General features: G+C 40.7%; 1 protein-coding gene across 1 annotated transcript in view; it reads right to left on the bottom strand.

The window, feature by feature from the left end:
• Positions 1 to 16,876, bottom strand: part of SORBS2 (sorbin and SH3 domain containing 2) — a 348,480-nt gene that overhangs the window by 269,778 nt on the left and 61,826 nt on the right. The gene's annotated exons all lie outside the window — the stretch shown is intronic.

Here is a 16,876-nt window from a genome sequence, read left to right on the forward strand (position 1 = left end):
ATATTTTACATTGGAAATAGGTTTGAGTTAAAGAGAACTGCCCTTCTGGGATGCAGTAATGCACTCATACACATAGCCTGCCTTTAAAACACATTCAGTTTATAAGGGCCATGAACCGGATTCAAGGGCATGATTTTCTTTCTCCTACTTTTTGTCCCCTCATTCATAGTAGAGGTAACAACACATTCAGTTAGCTTGCTTTACATAAATTGAGGTTGCTCTGTTTTAATGCATTTAGTTCAAGGCATTTTTAAAAATTATTTGCAGGTGGAGCAGAGTCAGGTTTGTTTGTTTTTTCATTTTCCCTTCCTCCTCCCCTTTTCTCAAGATTCTTAACTCTAATCTGTATACACATTTTTGCATTTTTTGTTTCCCATCTTGACAGTTGGCTAGAAACCTCAGTAAAAGAGGCAGACTCCTGCCATCACAGAATTTATTTTATCACTAGTGCTCTACCCTGCACTGTCAGCTTCGATAAATGTACATTCCTTAATCTGGATTATTTATTTCAGCTAGTTGTTTATTTCAACGTCAGAATTTCAGAATTGCCAGAATGAAGGCAGGACCCCGAAGTCTGAGAAAATAATACCGGCAGTGCTCTAATGAGAAGAGGTATCATTCAAGTGTAATGCAGGGCACATTAAAATATGGAAGCTTGTTTTAAAGATCAAGATAGTACTTTCTATTAGCAAAGAGTTATTGAATTTTTGTCAACTGATCCAGACTCTGAATGAAGCCAGAATGATCCCTATTCATCTGATAAGATACACAGGCACAAATAGAGCTAAAAAGGTGCGAAGGCCAGAGGAAACTTCGCGCCATGATTATGAGATTTCCGTTTGCAGATCTTTCCTTTCCCCTAGACACAATGTTATAGGTCAGAATCTTGGCGAATATCATCTCCAAGAAGTCAAGTGGGGAGGAATGATCACATTCCTCCTTTGTTTAAGTCCAACTTAAATTTGATTTCGACCATCGGACCGTCGAGAATTGAAACCTTAGTCACTATCAGAGGTTCTTTTTCTTGAGCCACATCCCCATCAGGCATAGTTCTGGTATCTTTCCAGGCTCAGAGGTATTGAGAAGAGGCCCCAGGCATAAGTGCAAATGCCGTCCATTATCTGACCTCTCTGTATCACCTCCAGGTCTGGGGACTTTACTGCTTGTTGCCATGTTTGGCTCCGGAAGACCCTGGCAAAGTTGGGGTAGGGTATTCCTTGAGGGGGCACCACGCATCCAACTCTGTGGGCCCATCAACTAAATCCACAGGCTACTCGCAGGAAAAATACCACCCCCTCTATCTCATCTGTTAGGAAATCTCTCTCTCAGAGGCCTTCTGAAGCCAAATCCTTTCTCCCTTGCCTAATCTCAACTCATTTAAGCTGCTATAAAAGACAGGAAATTCCAGTAACATTTACTAGGAAGTCAGAGGAATGGAGAAGAGAAGAGTGGCACAGAGTAGTTTGTTTCCCAAGGATGGAAATAGGACCCTTCTACTTTCTATAGTTCTAAACCCTAAAATCTCAGGAAAAAGACATTCCTGCAGGGGAGAGAGGTATGGAGGGAGAAAGAGAGAGAACATAGCTATGTTGATATTTCAGCGAATTACCTCACCACTATTCAAGATCTTAGCCAAGTGACATCTTTTGTGTACTGTTATCTATTGTAATTTTTTAAACGTTGACCCCTTTCTATAAAGCTTGCGTAGTGGAAGAGAGAAAAGCTAAAGCTATGTGGCAAAATTCAGTGGCAGAGAAATTGTTTCCATAACCAGAAGGATGTTGCACTGTGTCACATAACTACGAAAGAGTCTCCCTTCGGAACCAATATAGAAAAATCCCTTGTCTTGGGCAGTGTTGGGACAATTTGTCAGATACAAATCTGATGTTCATTCAAGATAGGTCAGAATGTTTTGCTGTAAGTACAAAGTGATAAAGACAAAATCCTCTAGGCTTGAATCTAGAGGAGAAGCAATGCTGATTTGATGGAGCAGAAAAGTCACAACAAAATTCTGGATACTCAGACTATTAGGAAATAATTTGCTTCTGGTTATGAATAAGTGGGGAAAAAGTAGGCCAGCATACAGGGGAAGGGCGGGGATCTCATCCAAGAGCTAGGGGCTCTACCAGGCCGGCAGTTTTCTGCTCTAAACAGCGCACTTTAAGAACAGAGATGATGTACATGATTGATAGAAAACGTTTTTCTGATCCGATTTACCGAAGGTCTGCATTCGTATTCTCAGGTTATTCATTTGATCGCTAGGAGAGGTGCAAATAACTGCAGCTTAAACAAATTCAAGGTTTGGATTTTTTCTATCAAGAAGAGTCAGTAGGCAAATGAAGACCTTCTATGAAGGATCCACTGTATTATTCTGTTCCAGGCCGTGCCTAGCTTTGTGCTTTCCCGCCCTTACAATCGGACCACATACCTGGCTCAGAGAGGGTTGTGCCACAGCCCCAGCTTTCATATGCACATTGGGGGCAGGGAAAAGGAGAAGGCAAGAAGGACAAGAAGGCATGTGCCAACATTTCTTGAAGCCCCATGCTGTTGACGCCTGGTGGCACGTCATTGACCCAAACTGGATGCCACAGATGCTGAGAAATGTAGTTCTAACTCGGGCATGTTGTCACTGGGGTTCTGTTAGTAAGAAGGGCAATTGGATATTGGGTGGATAAGTTGGAGGGACTTCCATAGTCATCAGGCAGGGAAGAAGTCTCATGGATCCATGGGCTTGGAAATTGAGCCTCGTTTCTGCTTTTGACTCTGCACATTTAGCGCATTTCCCACCCGCAAAATGAAGGAGATCCTTTTTCTAGTTCTGGGAGAATCGGTTTCTTGGAGGAATCATTTAAATGTGTCAGTTACTTTATTAACATTTTCTTCAACTAAAAGATAACCGTAAAACATAAAACCCACTAATCTCTTTATGTCCATAAGCCTCTGCGGAATAAAGAGCTGAAACATCTTACTTAGGAAGACTTTCATCGAACTGTATGGTACATTAGATACGAAATAATCACAACAGCTGGCCGCTACAATAAGTTCCACGATTAAAACAGTACATTTCAAACGAGTTGGGCCATTGCATGCTCTAAACTTCTGCTTCCCTCTGCCTTTTAAGTGAGGAAAATATAATTGTCATTACAGAGTGTCCTTATGGCGTGCCCATTAGTCAGAGATCTCACGCAAAGGGACATCAGTAAAAAGTTGGGTTCCCTACCTGGGGGAGTTGCAAGCCACGTGCAGTCTTCAGGAGATGACAGGTGCCCGCAGGGCAGCATAGTCTTTCCTGGCTGCCCCAGCCTCTCGCAGAAAACCCTTCGCTCTCAGAGCCCTGTCTCTCTTCTTCTCATGACCTACCGGAGGCTTCCCCACTCTTTATCCCAACAAAGGAGACTCATTCAAAATAATTGGAAGCCACAACCACCCTCCTAGTATTATGTTTCAAACTGTTTGTCTCTGATCCCGTGTGAACTTTGATCACACGAGCTGTGTCTCTAATGAGACCAAACGGATGGCAGCACCAGAAAACCCTGCCCAGCACGTTTCTGAGGTCGGCGTAGACAGATGCTGCACTGATCACTCAGGGAGAACCACACAGGCTCCGTGCTTGGCTTTCTCACGTGCCTTCTGTGGTGAATTACCACCACCTTTCCAAAGGTTTTGGATAATGATTGTTGCCAGGCAAATCCTGGGACCCAGGCCTTTTTGGAAAGTTTTACGAATCCACTTTGGTTGAGGTGATGCTATCGGTTGGAAGGCATATAACACTGTTGTCCCATTTATAGATGCAGTGTTAATCAAGGACTTGGTTTTCTAAATATTCCCATGAACATTAAGGAAAGAAGCCTTAGTCATTCATTTAAACTTTCTGAGCATCTGTTAAGACTCCATCACTGCGTTAGGGTTGGAGGAAACAAGCTTAAGTGACATTGGTCATTCTCTCTCTCCTTTTTTCAGCTTCTTTTCATATGCACAACGGTGACTACCAAACTCTTGAGTACACGTAGGAACTCAAAAGAAATAATTTCCCAAATAGGACGTTCATGCAGCAAATTAAAACCAGGAGACATCACCTCAGATCTGTTAGAACGGTTATCATAAAAGATACAAGAGATAACAAGTGTGGGGGAGGATGTGGAGGAACGGGAACCCTCCTGCATTGTTGGTGGGAATGCAAATTGGAACAGCCGCCATGAAAACTGTATGGAGGTCCCTCGAAAAAGGTAAAAATAGAACGACCAAATGGTCCGGCCATCCCCACTTGTGGGTGATTATCTGAAGGAAATGAGAACAGAAGAGATAGCTGCACTTGAAATGTTCAGATTCTTAAGACCTGCAGGTCTGAATCTTCTTTCTTTCGCTGCCTTTACTGCTCTGAGGCATGGGGGTTATGACGGCGACTGCTGGGTAGGCAGGTGTTCCTGCAGTGAATAAGGTCCCCTCTCTTCCTAGGCAAGGCTCTCCTGGAGTTGATGGCTGCAGACAGGGTTGAGCTTCTGGGATGGCAGACATTTTCCCACCAGAGTCACTCTGTCATGGAAAGGCAGCTCCCCTCTGATGCACAGCTCGAATACTGTGCCAGATTTCTGGATCCGAGTCTACATTTCTCTGTGCAGAATACCTTGATAAATGTCAGCTCTTTGTGGCTGATGACAGAATCTGATTTATGTGTAGATGTGACCCATCTCTCTCAGGGTAACGTCGGTCTCTTGTGTTGTACTGCTCCTCAGAGCAAGCCATATGGAATTTCTTTGGGGAAATGCTGAAATTAGCATCGGTTTACTCTTAAACCTTTTATCTAAAATGTGTCATAGATTTTTAAAAATATATCAAGATGGCGTCTTGCTCCATTTGTGTATTCTGATGGGACTCTTTAATAGAACTTCTGGTTTGATTTATATTGGGGGATAGATACAAGGGAGAGAAGAGAAATCCAATGACTCCTACAGGCAACTCTTATCAGAGAAGCATAAGCTACAGTACATACAGTTAAATTGGGAAATTGGTGCTTGATTTAGAGCATTGAAGATCTATCTGGGCTCTGTTTGTTAGTAAAGGCATGACCCTGGGCCAGTCACATAAATAGCCCCAGCCTCTGTTTTCCTTCATCTGTGCAAGGAGGATAACAATATCTGCTGCCTAAATCTGTGAGAATTTCACAGAATGTGCATATATACATGTGTGTGCTTGGAATACAGTAAATACCAGCAAATGACCAATGATGATGACAATGAAGAATGATGATGATGATAAATAAAAGCATCCTACAGGGATGGGGGGCTCAGTCAGTTACGCGACCAACTTTGGCTCAAGTCATGATCTCGTGTTCATGAGTTCAAGCCCCACATGGGGCTCTCTGCTATCAGTGCAAGCCCACTTCAGAGCCTCTGTTCCCCTCTCTCGGCCCCTCCCCTGCTCACACTCTCTCATTCTCAAAAATAAATAAACATTAAAAAAATCCTACCGGCTTTCAGGAAAGTATTTTCTTTCTGTTTTAGATTATTAGATGCTTCAAATGGGAAACATGCCACAAGACATTGCTTATCTTTTACTTTGTCTATGCAGCCAGAGCCTAAAATGAAGATCATTTTTGGATTAATTTCAGGAAGAGAAGGAGAGAAGAAGGTGGGAGGAGCAGGGAAAGGGGAGAAGAGTGGGGAAGGGGAGAGGGGAGAAGAGAAAGGAACTTCTCTGCCTCTCTCAGGCACTTCTATGTTGTTCCACAGAAGTGGGTAACAAAAGCCTTGCTCCCATGCTGGGAGGGGAGGGAGGGAGGGGGCTCTTTCTACCCAGCCTCTTTTCGGGAGCACAGTGGCTGACCTGACTGCTCACACCTTCGCAGTCCTTGCTTATCTCTAGTTGTGGGAGATTCTATGGTAAGAATCACTGGTAGACTTGGTGGTAAATTGATGATACATAAGCTTGACACACCCATTTTATTCATTACCATATGCCCACTGTTGAGCCGTAGGATCTGGCATATGGAGAACCCAATAAATATTGGCTAAAAGAATGAATAGATAAATCAATGCTATTATAAAGTGAATTCTATATAAAAAAAAATCACACATACACACACACACACACCCCACACAAATGGTTTTCACCCCAAACAATTCACCCAAAGAAGGACTTATGGAGTGGTATAGCTCTTCCCTCATTATGGAAGTCATCAGTTTGTATGTTGCAATGACTGTATTTTTAAAATGTTCTTGGGGAGCCTGGGTGGCTCAATCAGTTATGCGTCCAACTCTTGATTTAAGCTCAGGTCATGATCTCATGGTTCATGAGATTGAGCCCCATGTTGGGTTCTGTGCTGATAGTGCAGAGCCTGCTTGAGATTCTCTCTCTGCCCCTCCCCTGCTCCTGCTCGCTCGCTCTCTCTCTCTCTCTCTCTCTCTCTCTCAAAATAAATAAATAAACTTAAAAAAAATAAAGTGTTCTTGAATCTTCTCTGATAGACTGAATTCCAGAAGCATATAGCTGTCTTTCACATTATGTGAGCTTATGGAAATGGACGTAGAGAAATAGGTTAATAATACCTGCCTCTAGGTTTTTCCTCCCCTGAGTGGCAGCTGTCAATAAATTCTGTCTTGCTTTTTGAATTTCCAACTGATTCCAGTATAAATCCAGTTGAATAAGAAATGTCTTAATGCTATAGCATAAGATACCTACATTTTTAATAGTTTTAGTTATGTTTCCAACTAAACTTGGAAATTGAAAAAGCTTGACCCAGAGAAGGAAGTTTAAAGTCATAATTCAGAAATTTAGAGAAATGAATATCTGTTTATCTCTGCTGCTAGGTGCTGATCACAAGAAGGGGCTAATCACATTATAGTGATTATAATCTCTTCTTTTGTATAAAAGTAAATATGTTAGAGAAAGACTGGAGTTTAAAGCACTTTTATGCGCATAATTTATTTTGTATATCTCTCCCATAGATTGCTTAAAACTATGATTTTAAAATAATTTGTTCCTTAAAATAAGGTATAAGAAATAGACTTTTTTTTTTGAGAGAGGGAGAGAGAGAAAAGAGAGAGAGCGCGTTCGCACATGTGCGAGCAGGGGAGAGGCAGAAGGAGAGGGAGAGAGAGAATGTTAAGCAGGCTCAGATTTGTCAGCACAGAGCCCTGACTTGGGGCTCGATATCAGGACCATGAGATCATGACCTGAGCCAAAATCAAGAGACAGACGCTAAACCGATGAGCTACTCAGGTGCCCCAAGGAATAGACTTTTTAAACCAAATTATGTAACTGTTCTCTTAAGAAGAGTTATTAATATACAAACATAAAAACATACTATATTCTTAACAATTTTATACAAATTAAGCAGTTCTCCCCTTAAATATAATGTATAGAAACTTCTATGTAAAGCTTTGCTTAGTTTATATCAAACATTAATTTTAATACTAAAACGGTGTGTTAACTTCAGTAATGGAAGAGCATCCTATAATCCTTTATTCTGCAATTTCACTCCCTATACTTAATCCTAAAGATACAGGATTTATCTGCCATGATGTCCATCATATTGCTTGCAATGATGAAAAAAAAAAAAACTAAGGTCATCTGAGAAAACAAGGGGTTGACTGAACAAATTACAGTTCAGTGAGACGGTGGAATACGACGCCTTCACGGAAACACTATTGTTGAGAAAATGTTTAATAATGTAGAAAACGTGGCTACATTATTTTCAGCGTAAAACACTCACGCGATGACTCTACCTTTGTGAGAAAGTTCACGTGTCAATGTAAAGAGAGACGATAAAAAGATATACCCCAAACTATGAACTTTAGTTTTGCATAAGTAGTGGAATTATAAGAATCTGTTCATTAGATCATAATTTGTGGTTGTTGTTGTTGTTCAGCACCTGGGATAGGATAGTTTTACCTATTTATGATTTTTAGATTTCTTTTGCTTCTTGCAATTAAAAAATGCACTTTTAAGGACCTGCGTAAGTTAAGCAGCGGCTTTAGGGCCAAGGCATTCTCTACTCCCATTTTTCCGAACACATTCGTCTCTCTATCACTATTTTTAGGTAGTTTTTATCAAGGAGCTAATTATAGATAAATTCTGCTGTATCTATCTTTAAGTATTTCTACAATTGTTTTCCATTATTTTTTGACATTAAACTTCCATTATTTGTCTTTGGCTGTAATTGTGTGAATGACCTCGCCACTAAAATAGAGACAAGGCCATTTATTTGATTCCAAAGTTCTATGGTTATTATCACTTTTTTCCCTATTTTTTTTCCATGTTACAGAATGTAGTGTGTAACATAATGCTTCACAAGTGCAAATACTCATATTTTTTAAAGGGCTCGATCTTTTAAAATCTTTTTTAATTTTTTTAACGTTTATTCTTGAGAGAGAGCACATGTGCACGCATCAGCAGAGGAGGGGCAGAGAGGGAGACACGAAATCCAAAGCAGGCTCCAGGCTCCGAGCTGTCAGCACAGAGCCCGACGCGGGGCTCGAACTCACGGACCGCAAGATCATGACCTGAGCCGAAGTCGGATGCTTAACCGACTGAGCCACCCAGGCGCCCCTGGTCTTTTTTCTTTGGATAACATGACTTGCAAGCCTTTTATTTATTTATTTATTTTTAATTACCTCAGTATATACAAATCTATCTTGTTTAAAAACCTTGCATAGTATGTCATAATATGGAGTTGGTATACTGTAATTCACCATTTCCCAACCCACTGGTGGTCATCTATGTTCTTTTCAGGTTTTCTCCCTGGCAAACAAACAATTCTGAATATTTTGTATTCTTCATACAACTTTTGACATGGGTGTGAAGTCCCCGGGTATGACAGAATCCTAAAAGAATTGCAGTAACTTTCGTTTTAAGGTTTCAACATTTTACACACTTAAACTTTGATCTTTACTGGTAAAATGTCTTCACCCTCAAAAGGGGATTTACTAATTTATACTTCCACCGAGGCTGGAAGGAGTTAGCTGTCCGTAGGTGTGTATGTCTCTGGGACCTTTTGTTTTATCACTGAGTACGTTCATTCTATATTTGAAAGGAACGTGTTTTGTGTTTTGCAGTTAATAGATAGTGTTATATTAGTTTCAGGTGTATAATATAGTGATTCAGCACTTCTGTATATCACTCAGTGCTCATCGTGATAAGTATACTCTTAATCCCCTTGACCCATTTCACCCGTCCCCCGCCCCCGCTTTGGTAACCATCTGTTTGTTCTCTATTGTTAAGAGTCTCTTTTTTACCTTTTACTCGCTTGTTTTGTTTCTGAAATTCCACAAATGAGTGAAATCATATGGTCTCTGTCTTTCTCTGACCCATTTTGCTCAGCGTGATACCTTCTAGATCCCCACCCATGTTGTTGCAAACGGCAAGATTTCATTCTTTTGTAATGGCTGAATAGTATCCCATTGTATGAAACCACATCTTCTTTATCCATCCAACTATCATTGGACACTTGGGCTCCTTACATAATTTGGCTATTGTAAATGAAAGCCTTGGTTTTAATATGTCCAGCAGTGTTTCTAAAAGAGACAAGGGTTATCACTGGTCAGCTTTCAGATCTAGTCCCATTCTAAATGAGCCCTCTTTCCCTGCTCACCTATCTTACACACTGATAGACCAGACCGCCAGGGACCTTGGAAGAACAAAGTAGAGGTTTAAGTACTACTAGCTTATTTAAATGTAAATGTTCATAACAGATATTACTCAAATGCAAATATTAATGTGTTGTTATGTTAAAAACAACAACAACAACAATTCATTTAAAATGAAAATTGCAGTACAAATTGTAAACCACATAGGATGCTGGAACAATTAACTTAAATTTGTACCGGACAAACTGGAGTGTTATCAAACTATTCATGTCACCCCAAAACCAAAAACTTTAAGAATCTGAAAATGTGCTCATGAGGTTAAAATAACAAGGTATTTTTTTAGTTGGTTTTTAGTCATGGTTGTAGCTTAGGATTTTTTTCAATTTTGAAATGCAATTTCTCTTGGTTGATGAGGCCATAAGTCAAAGATCTGCTTCGATAAGAGAATAAAATTAGCTGTAATAACCCCTGGATCATGAAGGATAGAAACATAATTACATTTCCTTTAAAAATGGCTTCCTGAGGGCACAATAAACAGCAGCCATAATAATGTCATATATATAACTGTCCATAAGAGCCAGAAGGATAAAACCTATTATTACAATTTGCAATCTGTTAAACACATTAACTATAAAGTTAAGGGCTGATTAAAAAAGAAAAAAAAAACACCTTGAAGGTTATCTTTTTTTAAAAGAGCCAAGTTACTCAGGGGAAAAAAATATTTGTTTAATAAGTTGCTTTTCTTAAGAAATTAATGCAGTTACACAACAATTCAAACACATTTACAAACCGTATGAAACTTTAATGCTCTCTAAATACTCCGCGTAAACTAGCAATGAACATCACACATATTTGGTTTGATAATTTTGAAAATGCAATTATCTATCCTAAAATTTAAAAAAATTGTATAATTGTATACTGAAAAGGCAGAATTCAGTAATCATTGTTCATTAAAAATATAAATGAATGGAGACAATCAAATAGAACAACTCTTTACCAAAAAACAAAAATAAACATTGTCTAAAAGAGGCACTAAATTAAAATATTTTTAATTAAAGTCAAGAACTAGATAGGAACACTTTCTACTACTATTATTATCCTTGAAGGTTTTTTTTTTTTTTTAATGTTTTTTTTTGAGAGAGAGAGAGTGAGAGCGAGCAGGGAAGGGGAAGAGAGAGAGAGAGATCGAGGATCTAAGAGGCTCGAGCTCAGAGCCCGGTGTGGGCCTCTAACTCGCGAGCCTTGAGATCATGACCTGAGCTGAAGTCCGATGCTTAGCCAACTGAACCACCCAGGTGCCTCTACCCTTGAAGGTTTTAGTATATATGATTAAGGTGTAAAGTAATTTTATTTTTATTTTTTTAACATTTATTTATTATTGAGAGAGAGAGAGAGCACGAGCATGGGAGGGGCAGACATAATCTGAAGCAGGCTCCGCGCTCTGAGCGGTCAGCACAGAGCCCGATGCCGGGCTTGAACTCACAAACTGTGAGATCATGACCTGAGCTGAAGTCGGACGCCCAACTGACTGAGCCACCCGGGCGCCCCAAGGTATAAGGTAATTTTAAATGCATTGAAAAAGAAAGGATCAAATCTTCTCATTGTTGGTGATATTATTTTATACCTAGAAAAGCCAAGTGATTCTTGCTGAAAAGAAACTTCAAGAATTTGCATATATATATATCTCTCTGACAAACAGTTTTTAAATAAATTTTCTCTACTTTAGCAGTTAAGTGGAAGTGGGAATGTGAAATTAACATCATTTGAAAAGCTATAAAATTTTCAGGAAACCCATATATGAAGGTCACTATAAAATCTTTTTTTTTTTTTTTCAACGTTTATTTATTTTTGGGACAGAGAGAGACCGAGCATGAACGGGGGAGGGGCAGAGAGAGAGGGAGACACAGAATCGGAAACAGGTTCCAGGCTCTGAGCCATCAGCCCAGAGCCCGACGCGGGGCTCGAACTCACAGACCGTGAGATCGTGACCTGGCTGAAGTCGGACGCTTAACCGACTGTGCCACCCAGGCGCCCCTAAAATCTTATTTCAAAACAAAAACAAAGCATTTGATCCAAGCCCACTCTCTTCCCACCGCACCCTGTCCCTTCCTTCTTCTCTCTCATCTTGGTAAATGTCACCTCCACCTATCCAGCTCCTTAGGCCGAAAATCCAGAAGCCACACCTAGTGTCGTCCCTCCATCCCTCCAGCTCGACATCTCCTCCCTACGTGAACCGCCTCATGTGGACACAGGAAGTCCTCACCTGTGGTCACAGCAATAGGTACACGCCCCATTCTGACGTGGGAGATGAGCAGAGGGAGCCTGGCTTCTGTCTTGGAGCATCCACGCGTGCTCTCCACCTTTTCCTCATCCCTACGTCCAAGTCCGCAGCCAACTTTGTTGACTTTAACTACTTGCCGAATGCAACTACCTCTTACGACCTCCAATGTCAAGCCTTAACTCCAACCATTTTGGACCCTCTCCGTGATCATGGTAACCAACCACTCCCGAACCGGGGCCCTTGCTGACACTTTTGCCCTTCTGCAGGACGTTTCCATCTAGCACCCAGGGTAACCTGCAGCTCAAATCTGATCCCCGATAAACACATCCCAATTGCTTCTCTCTTCAGTTAGAATAGAACTCCAGCTTCTTATCTCAGCCTGCACGATGTGGTCCCTGCCTACCTCCCTGACATCATCTCCCACGCTTCTCCCCCTCAGGCCACGCGTTGCAGCAGCACCTTCTTGCTGTCTCACCACCAGGCTGAGCTCATGTCTGTGTCGGGGCTTTCCAGGGGCAGCAGATAATTTAGCACTCACTCCGCAATTACTTTGTGTTTTCTTCGTGAAGACTCACAACTGTCTGAAATGATCTTGTTTGTCTGTGCTTCAGTAAAATACCTGTCATGAACACTGGAGGGGGAAGCGCCCCGAGAAGCACGTGTCTTGTCCCCTGCTTTACCCCATGTCGAGAGCAACTGTGCCACTTACTGGGCTCTCGATATATTCCAACTGCGAAACTGAAAGAATGAATAAAAGGAAAATGGAAACATTCCCCATTTACAGACTGGAGACTCGAGGCTTGGGAAGACATGTTAATTGCCCATGATTTAAATGGCCGACATTTGGGTAGATTCAGACTCAGCATCAGTCTGATGCCTGCACATTTTCCCACGTGCGTGCTACCTTCTCGCCCTACCCCGCTGTCATCGACAGCTGGATTTTTGGGATCCTGTCCCTGGAGGGTAGAAAGAGCAGGCCTGTATATCTTGTTTTGTAGTGAATGCAGCCTCACTTGATGTTAGGATAGATGGTCGCAATTGTGATTTGAATCTTCAAATCAAACGTATGTCATGCCGACTCGTGGTTTACTCTGCATGGTCTCAGAGCACGTGAAGTTTGATATGGTTTGTGAATTTTCTATAATTGCATTGATTTCCTGAGAAAAGCAATCTTATTAAAACAAAATGAAGAAGATTAGGCCCTGTCAAAACTGATCCATCATATTGTAACAGAAACAAACTAATGAATGGCGTCTTGGGGGAAAGAATATTGTTTTGTTATTGTGGCAGTCTTGAACACACATATATCTATTTTTTGTAAAGAAACCCTAAACACTGAGAATGATGAAACTGTCTACAAAAGTAGCAATATGGTATTCATAAACAACTAGGATTAACCTTAGGTTTCTCATTGATCTTTTCTAACAAACATTGTACTCAGGACCGTGGGCACTTTCTTTTCTTGCCCAGCTCTCACACTGCAGAAAACCAAAGAGAATAAAATACCCAATTTTTTACCTGATAGGCTAGGGGCAAATAGACCTTGTTCAGATAAGGTCCGATAAGGATAACAGGTGTAGGAGAGTTTCCCTCATTCTGTGATACCAAACAAAAGATCTGGAAAGTACTATCTATGGTAAGCAGAGGCATGGCAAAAATGGGATAGTAGCTGTACATGTGGAGCACTGAGAAGGAGGAGGCTGTGGGGGAGGACAGGGAGGAGGATAGGAGGAAGAGGAGAAAAGAGAGGAGATGAAGAAGAGGAAAATAAAAGAAGAAGAGACGAATTCAGTAAGCGTAAAGTCTGAGGGGCGCCTGGGCGGCTTAGTCGGTTGAGCATCCGGCTTTGGCTCAGGTCATGATCTCACAGTTTGTGAATTTGGGCCCCACATCAGGCTCTGTGCTGACAGCTCAGAGCCTGCTTCGGATCCTCTGTCCCCTCTCTCTGCCCCTCCCCTGCTTGTTCTTTCTGTCTCCCAAAAGTAAATAAACAAACATTAAAAAAAGTTTTTTTTAGGTAAAATTTAAATGATGTTCCAGTAAACACCATAGAGGGACCATAGAAGGACTTTATAATGTAACTTCGGTAAAACAAAGTTTAGATGCTCAAATAACAAAAGTATGAAATAAAAAGGGAGATAAGGAAATGAAGAAACAAAATAATAACCTTTGAAGAACAGTACATGGGAGACAGCAATAAACAGATAATGGTAGTGAGACTACAGGAAAAGAGATTAAAGCAAGAGAGAAGATATTAGATTTGGAGACTAGACAACAGTGATCCAGATACATAGCATTTGAGAAAAAAGAAACCCAACATTTCTTTGTGTAAGAGTTTGGTACTAAGGAACATTCTCTGAAACAAGGAGCAGAAACTGTATACCGGGAGAAATACATACAGAACAATTGATCCCCAAATATATTCTTTTAAAATGATTTAGCATCAGGCATGAAAAAAGTATTTTCAGACATCCGGACAGAATAAAAAAGGAAGTCATCTACAAGAGGCAAAACACTGAGGCTGGCCACACACCTCTTCAGAAGTCAGGGAGAATAGAACAAATTAATTCTTCTAAAAAAACAAAAACAAAAACAAACCCAACAACTTTTGACTGTGTTATCTGGCCAAATATGTTACTAACCAAAGCCAAAAGGTCAGGAATAGAAAAGCAATGGTAAGGATGAGTGGAAGGATGATTTTTTTTTTTCTTAATATGACACTAAAGCTAAAATATTGTGGGAATTTTGGTTACAGAATTGAAGGTGTTATCGTCTTGGCAAAATAATTTTAACACTACAACCAAAAAACCAGCAAGTAGGGAAAGGACAGAGGAAGGGAGTCTAACATTGTTAATTTCCTTAATCTTTCACATGGTTGAGTTCGCCAATAATAATATTATTCACCAATAATATTATTGACGCCCAATACATTTATAACATTTAGTCTTTTATGAAGTCAGTGTATTCCTGGAATGCTCATATAATAGAGAATGCTCGTATAATAGAGAATCTCTAGATAGTTTTCTTATTTTATTGACATAATGCTTTCCCAGTCCTTGGAAGTAATTATTACATATTTTATACATATAACTATAAACTAATATATACAATACATAATAAATATATTGAGTATGTTATATTCAATATATAATGATCATAGACTTATATATAATACTTTGAGTGGCAAAGTTTTCTCGTGCTTCTGATTTTCCTACAGAAAAAGTCAGGTGTAGTACTGAAAAATTTGATATATCAAATCTGCCATCTGTTCTCAATGTGTGTATCAGCTCTTCCACACCCATCCTGGAATAACCTTGGGAATGATACCAATAGGAAGAAAAAGAAAAAAAGGATCAAAATGGTCAAGTAAAGTTGCTTGAAAAGAAGGTGGCGTTGTTTAGCAAAACTGAACTTACGGATAATCCTTATTCTTTAAAGCTACTAAGACTGAAGCCAGAAATAAGTAATTCTTGTTTGAAGCCTTCCGATGGGGTGTTGGGGATGGGCAAAATGCTGTTGTGTCAGCTACAACTGTGAGGGAGGTGAAGTCCACGGTCGCCCATTCACATTCCTGGCTGCAAAATAAGACACAGCCCCCCAGGGCACCTGTCACCTTGGCTCATGCTGCTGAATAAAGCATTTCAGGGAGGGCCAGGCCCCGATTGAAGGCCTAGCTCCGAGTGCTGTAGTGTTTAGGGCCACCCCCTGTTGCTCGGGGGCTAAGTTTTACCCTGGATCACTTCCATTCTCATGGACCCCATTCAGTTTATGGGATCCGTTGCCAATCATAGTTCAAAAAGTTAGCATTTCCTAGTTTACTTTTCAAGATCTCCTTAGGCCTACTGTCTATGTTGCCATATATAAACACAAATAAAAAAGAACTAACCAGTTATTTTTGTGGCTCTTCATCATGCTCTTCAAAAATGTTTGGGACAGAATAAACTATCTAATGTAGAAGTGAACTTGAACACTTGGCTCTTTGTCGAAGATTCCTCTAGAATATCCTTGGCATCTCTGTAGAGAAAAAAGTAGTGCGATGAATGCCAAATCGTGCTTCACACACACCCACTCCATTTTCCATTACACTCTTTGGGGATATCTTTTTAGAGAAAAAGAATTTGGTCTTATTTGTACGAGTTTTCATAAGGTAAATGATGCTTGATTTTAAAACGTTCTATTTTAACATAGAGGTACCAAAAGGCACCTTTCTCGACTTGTTTTTCCTATTGAAAAGCTCTGAGGAAACCCATGGCATTAAATGTTCCTTCTCTTATGCGTTCCTGTGCTCCTTGGTAATAAACCAGGTGACAAGTTGGGAGATACGGGTATTTACAAGCAAATACGGTGTGTTACAAGTGAACCCAGCAGGTCCGTGGGCAAAGAAGGAAAACTAAACTAAGAAAGAAGTTAGGCTGATCAATGACTTGTTCCCTGACTCTAATATCTGGAGAATTGTAAATCTCCTGCGAGAAACTATTTTGAAAAAAAAAAAAAAAATTGTGAGGTGGGCTTCAAAAAGGCCAGGGCGCTTTAGGCTGTATTAAGAGATGTTGACTATCCATGCCGCGTGTCTGGATCTGCTCGGCCATCTGCTGCTCAGGCCAAATCTGAGATATGGGATTCGGTGTAGGGAAGCCTACAATGAAAGGGATTTGGAACATCTGTAACAAAAAAAAAGGGAAACAGCATGATGAGATGACCGGGGCTTATGAGGCATGAAGGGTGAGCGAGGAGATCTGGGTCATTTAGCCTGGAGGATGCTCTACGTGGCCCGAGGAACATCACCATCGTCTTCAAATATTCAGCAAGCTACACTTGGAAGAGAGTTACGTGCTGTTGGGTGTGCTCCATATCATGTAGCTTACACCCAATGGTTGGAAACTGCAGAGGAAGCCATTTCGACTCTGAGGGGAAGAACCTTCTGCTGGTCTGAAGATAGAACCGGCTGCCTGAGAGGTGAATGCGGGCTCTGTGGGCACATTTGAGTTGCGTTAGCAAAGCTGCACAGCCG

This window comes from Leopardus geoffroyi, chromosome B1 (assembly GCF_018350155.1).
Source record: "Leopardus geoffroyi isolate Oge1 chromosome B1, O.geoffroyi_Oge1_pat1.0, whole genome shotgun sequence".
Lineage (NCBI taxonomy): Eukaryota > Metazoa > Chordata > Mammalia > Carnivora > Felidae > Leopardus > Leopardus geoffroyi.